The following is a 5912-nucleotide window of genomic DNA, read 5'->3' on the forward strand; positions in this document are numbered from 1 at the left end:
TCAGACACGACTGAGCGACTGATCTGATCTGATCTCTGATTTGATTCTTTGCTAGGTCAATGGTGCAAAGTAACCAAAGAAATGGAACAAAAAATTGCTATATTTCAGTATAGAGTGGTCAGACAGAGCTCTCCCTGAAGACATGGGAAAGCCAGTGGAGGCTATTCCAATTCTTGGAGAATTATCAGGAATTCAAGAAAGGATGTGTAATGTTGTAACTCCTGCACACACTATCAGGAGGGATGTTTTCTAAGAATCACTTTTTACACTGGTGAATCATTTTACTACTTACGGGTAAAACTATCTGTATCCTCTCATGATCAACAGTTACAATTCTAGAGTACCAATTATAGGAAAGAAAGAAAAACAACGCTTGTAGTTTTATGTATAATTAAATTAAGTGTAAGCTTGGACATTTCAATCATGTTTTTCACATGCATGTTCTCAGGTCATTGGAGGGAGCTGGTGACAAGCTTGGGAGTAGTCTAGGTATTTTGCCTAATATCAATAGTAGCCCCACCCACAATTGAACCCAAGGGCTAAGTGGAGATTTCAAAACACACCCATGGGGTAGCCACACTCTTTTGGAAAATTAGATTTTGGGGTGATAATCACCAGATTATTCTGATGCCTGGATTGAGCCTCTGGTCAGAGCCCACTATTCAAATCCAATTACTCAAGAGTTAACCCAATTATCAATCAAAAGGTCCCCTCCCACCTGGGGTAGGTGACAATCTGTTCTTTGACACTAGATTAGTCTGAAGAACTTGACCTAGGCTGACTTCTCCCTGGGTTCTGCCCTTAAGAGACTCTAAGCCCATCCATCAGCCTGGAGTTCCAAGTGGCCAACATAATGTCATCCTCCACACTCAGGGTGGCTGTGGTCTGTATGAGCAACATGAACAGGAGCATGGAAGCCCACAGCATCCTCAAGAAGAAAGGATTCAACGTTAGGTCTTTTGGAGTGGGATCCCATGTGACACTGCCAGGACTGGCACCCAACCTCCCTGTGGTATATGATTTCTCCACTACATATGAGCAGATGTGCAAGGACCTTCTCTGCAAAAACAGAATGCACCACAAGAGCAATGGGGTGTTACAGATCTTGGGGAGAAATGAGAGAATCAAATCTGGCCCTGAAAGATTTCAAGAGTGCAGAGATCCCTTCGATGCCATCTTCACCTGTACTGAAAGAGTGTATAAAGTGGTGGTGAAAGATCTGTGTGCTAGAGAACAGAAGACCTGGCAGCCTGTGTATGTGATCAACGTGGAAATAGAGGACACCCTGGAGGCAGCCACACTTGGAGCTCTGATCATCTGTGAGCTCTGCCAGGGTCTCCAGCAGGAGGACGATATGCAAAGCAGTCTGCCTAAGCTGTTCCAGGCAGTGAAGAAGAAAACAGGCAAGAGCTTTCTGCACACTATCTGCTTCTACTGAAGATCTTGGCTGGATTCAGTTCCTTTGTTGGTAAGAACTTGTGCCCGGACTTTTGGGCTAACTGGTATTTTCTATGAGAAGAGTCTTCAAAGCCCTTTTAACTCAAAACCATCTGCATGATTTTTTTCAGGTATACCCCACCCAGGGAAGGAAGTGGAAGAGAACATCATTGCATGGCACAGAAGTTATGGACTACCAGCAGACACCTGAATGCTTTCAATTGAATAGATGATGGTGTGGGTACTTAATCTGGAAGCTCCCATGGCTCTGCAAGGAATTTAACATGAGGACTCCCTTTTCCCGATGGACAAGCCAAGGCTGATCACAGAGTGCCAGACAAGTGATGTGTTGGATATTCCAGCAATACAAAACAAACAAAAAACATTTTCTACTCCATTTATTTATAGTGATAAAATTTTCCTTTTGCTCTTTTGGAGTGGTATACAAATGTGAGTTCTTTTTTTTTTTTTTTTTTTAAGTGAGATAGGATTGTATGGAATGTTTGAACTTAGACATATGTTGTTTTTAGGTTGTATGTTCTTTCACTAATGCTGATTTCCTTAGAAACTCAGGATAGATAACTGGTGGCTTTTATTACTAAAATCCTGGCGTGATCTGTTCAATTAAATAGTTCATTAAGTGAAATAAAATGAAATAAAACCTCTAATTTAAAGAAAATGTGTCTTCTCATTTGTGATAGGGGATGGATCTTACTAACTGAGCCCTTTGGTTTCTTATTGTTCAAGCTATATAAATTCCACAGTATATATTACACCACATGTAATACATATATTCCACGAGATATAATGGTCATCTGAGTTAAATTCACCAAGTCAGGTCCATTTTAGTTCTTTGATTCCTAAAATGTCGATGTTCATTCTTGCCATCCCTTGTTTGACCACTTCTAATTTATCTTGATTCGTGGACCTAACATTCTAGGTTCCTATGCAACATTGTTCTTTATAGCATCAGACTTTACTTCCATCACCAGTCACATCCACAACCGCGCATTGTTTTTGCTTTGGCTCTGTCTCTTCATCTTTCAGAGAAGGAAATGGCAACCCACTCGTATTCTTGCCTAGAGAATCCTGTGGACAGAGGAGCCTGTTGGGCTGCTGTCCATAGGGTCACACAGAGTCGGACATGACTGAAGAGACTTAGCATGCATGCATGCACTGGAGAAGGAAATGGCAACCCACTCCAGTATTCTTGCCTGGACAGTCCCAGGGACAGAGCCTGATGGGCTGCCATCTATGGGGTCACACAGAGTCAGACACGACTGAAGTGACTTAGCAGCAGCAGCAGCTTCATTCTTTCTGGAGTTATTTCTCCACTGATCTCCACTAGCATATTGGGTACCTACCGACCTGGGGAGTTCATCTTTCGGTCTATCTTTTTGCCTTTTCATACTGTTCATGGGGTTCTCAAGGCAAGAATACTGAAGTGGTTTGCCATTCCCTTTTCCAGTGGACCACATTTTGTCAGAGTTCTCCACCATGACCTATCCATCTTGGGTGGCCCCATATGGCAGGGCTCATAGTTTCATTGAGTTAGCCAAGGCTGTGGTCCATGTGATCAGTTTGATTAGTTTTCCATGACTGTGGTTTCCATTCTGTCTGCCCTCTGATGGAGAAGGATAAGAGGCTTATGGAAGCTTCCTGTTGGAAGAGACTGACTGTGGGGGAAACTGGGTCTTGTTCTGTTGGGTGAGGCCATGCTCAGTAAATTTTTAATCCAATTTTCTGTTGATGGGTGGGGCTATTTTCCCTCCCTGTTGTTTGACCTGAGATCAAACTATGGTGGAGGTAATGAAGATAATGGCAACCTCCTTCAAAAGGTCCCATGCACACACTGCCACACTCAGTGCTCCCGACTCTGCAGAGGGTCACAACTGATCCACACTTCCAGCAGAAACTCTTGGACACACACAGGCAAGTCAGGGTCAGTCTCTGTGGGGTCATAGCTCCTTTCTCCTGGGTCCTGGTGCACACAAAGCTTTCTTTGTGCCCTCCAAGAGTCTGTTTGCCCAGTCCTGTGTAAGTTCTGGGGGCTCTATGTTGGGGTTAATGGCGACCTCCTCCAAGAGAGCTTATTCCATACCCAGGTCTGCTACACCCAGAGCCCCTGCCCCTGTGGCAGGCCACTGCAGGAGACAAACACTCAAAGGCAGGTCTGGCTCAGCCTCTGTGGGTTCTCCTGGTTGCACAAGGTTTTGTTTGAGCCCTCCAAGGATCTCTGGTGGGTATGGGATTTGAGTCTAAATGGGATTTTGCCCCTCCTACTGTCTTGTTGGGGCTTCTCCCTTGCCCTTGGATGTGGGGTATCTTTTTTGGTGGGATCCAACATTCTCCTGTAAATGGTTATTCAGAAGTGAGCTGTAATTTTCAAGTTCTCACAGGAGAAGATGAGTGCAAGTGGGCCCAAAAGCCCACTTTTAGTCAACAAAAGAGTCTGATATGTAGGACTTGGATGCAGTCCCCAAAATGACAGTGTGATCTCCGTTTGTTTCCAAGGCAAACCGTTCAGTATCACAGTGATCTAAGTCTATGCCTCAACCAGGAATGCTGAAGAAGTTGAAGTTGAACGGTTCTATGAAGATCTACAAGACCTTCTAGAACTAACCCCCAAAAGATGTCCTTTTCATCATAGGGGACTGGAATGCAAAAGTAGGTAGTCAAGAGATACCTGGAGTAACAGGCAAATTTGGCCTTGGAGTACAAAATGAAGCAGGGCAAAGGTTAATAGAGTTTTCCCAAGAGAACACACTGATCATAGCAAAGCAAAGATGTTCTCCCCTCCTCACTTGTTCTTTGATTATAAAACTATAGGCCAGTAAGTTTCAGGATTGTGGATTTTTGAGTTTTACCAAGAGAATGCACTGGTTATAGCAAACATCCTCTTCCAACAACACAAGAGAAGACTCTACACATGGACATCACCAGATGCTCAATACTGAAATCAGATTGATTGTATTCTTCACAGCCGACTCTGGGGAAGCTCTATACAGTCAGCAAAAACAAGACTGGGAGCGGACTGTGGCTCAGATCATGAACTCCTTATTGTCAAATTCAGACTTAAACTGAAGTAGGGAAAACCAAAAGACCATTCTGGTATGACCTGAATCAAATCCCTTATGGTTATACAGTGGAAGTGACAAATAGATTCAAGGGATTAGATATGATAGACGGAGCACCTGAAGAATTATGGACAGAGGTTTGTGACATTGTACAGGAGGCAGTGATCAAGACCATTGCCAGGAAAAAGAAATGCAAAAGGGCAAAATGGTGTTCTGAGGAAGCCTTACAAATAACTGAGAAAAGAAGAGAAGCTAAAGGCAAAGGAGAAAAGGCAAGATATACCCATTTGAATGCAGAGTTCCAAAGAATAGCAAGGAGAGATAAGAAAGCTTTCCTCAGTTATCAATGCAAAGAAATAGAGGAAAACAATAAAATGGGAAAGACTAGAGATTTCTTCAAGAAAACTAAAGATACCAAGGGAACATTTCATGCAAAGATGGGCACAATAAAGGACAGAAATGGTATGAACCTAACAGAAGCAGAATATATTAAGAAGAATTGGCAATAATACACAGAAGAACTATCCAAAAAAGATCTTCACAACCCAGATAATGAAAATTAAATAGAAAATGCAAAATTCTAAAACTCCTAAATGACAACAGAAGAGAAAATCCAGATGACGTTGGATTTGGTAGTAACTTTTGTGATAAGACAATATCATAATCACTGTAGAACTGAACATTAAAACAACAATGAGATGCCATTGCACACCTAATGAGATGGAGAAAATCCAAAACGTTGACAGCAGCAAATGCCAGCATGGGTGTATAGTAACAGGAATTCACATTCATTGCTGGTAGGAATTCAAAATGGTACAGCCACTTAGGAAGACAAGCAGTTTCTTACAAAACTAAGCATGCTCTTACCATACAGTCCAGCAGTTGCACATCCTGGTATTTACCACATGAACTAAAATCTATATACACAAAAAAAAAACTGGTTCATGGTCATTTATAGCAGCTTTAGTTATAACTGCCAAAACTTTGAAGCAATCAAGGTGTCCTTCACCGAGTGAATGGAAAATACACTATTAAAAATGAAATAAAAGATATTCAGGTTGGAAAAGGACATTTAAACCACTATTTCAGTTCAGTCACTGAGTCATGTCTGACTCTTTTAGACCCCAGTGACTGCAGCACGCTAGTCCTCCCTGTCCATCACCAACTCCCAGAGTTTACTCGAACTCATGTCCATTGAGTCAGTAATGCCATTCAACCATCTCATCCTCTGTTGTCCCCTTCTCCTCCTGCCTTCAATATTTCCCAACATTGAGGTCTTTTCAAATGAGTCAGTTCTTCGCATCAGGTGGCCCAAGTATTGGAGTTTCAGCTTCAGCATCAGTCCTTCCAATGAATATTCAGGATTGAGTTCTTTTAGGATGGACTGGTTGGATCTCC

The 5912-nt window shown here is 42.4% G+C and overlaps 1 pseudogene; it reads left to right on the forward strand.

Annotated features, from left to right (window-relative positions):
- The first annotated feature begins 853 nt into the window (after positions 1-853).
- LOC785853 (RNA polymerase II subunit A C-terminal domain phosphatase SSU72 pseudogene) lies at positions 854-1489 on the forward strand (annotated as a pseudogene).
- Positions 1490-5912: the final 4423 nt, after the last annotated feature.

This window comes from Bos taurus, chromosome 15, assembly GCF_002263795.3.
Source record: "Bos taurus isolate L1 Dominette 01449 registration number 42190680 breed Hereford chromosome 15, ARS-UCD2.0, whole genome shotgun sequence".
In the NCBI taxonomy this organism is placed as follows: Eukaryota; Metazoa; Chordata; class Mammalia; order Artiodactyla; family Bovidae; genus Bos; species Bos taurus.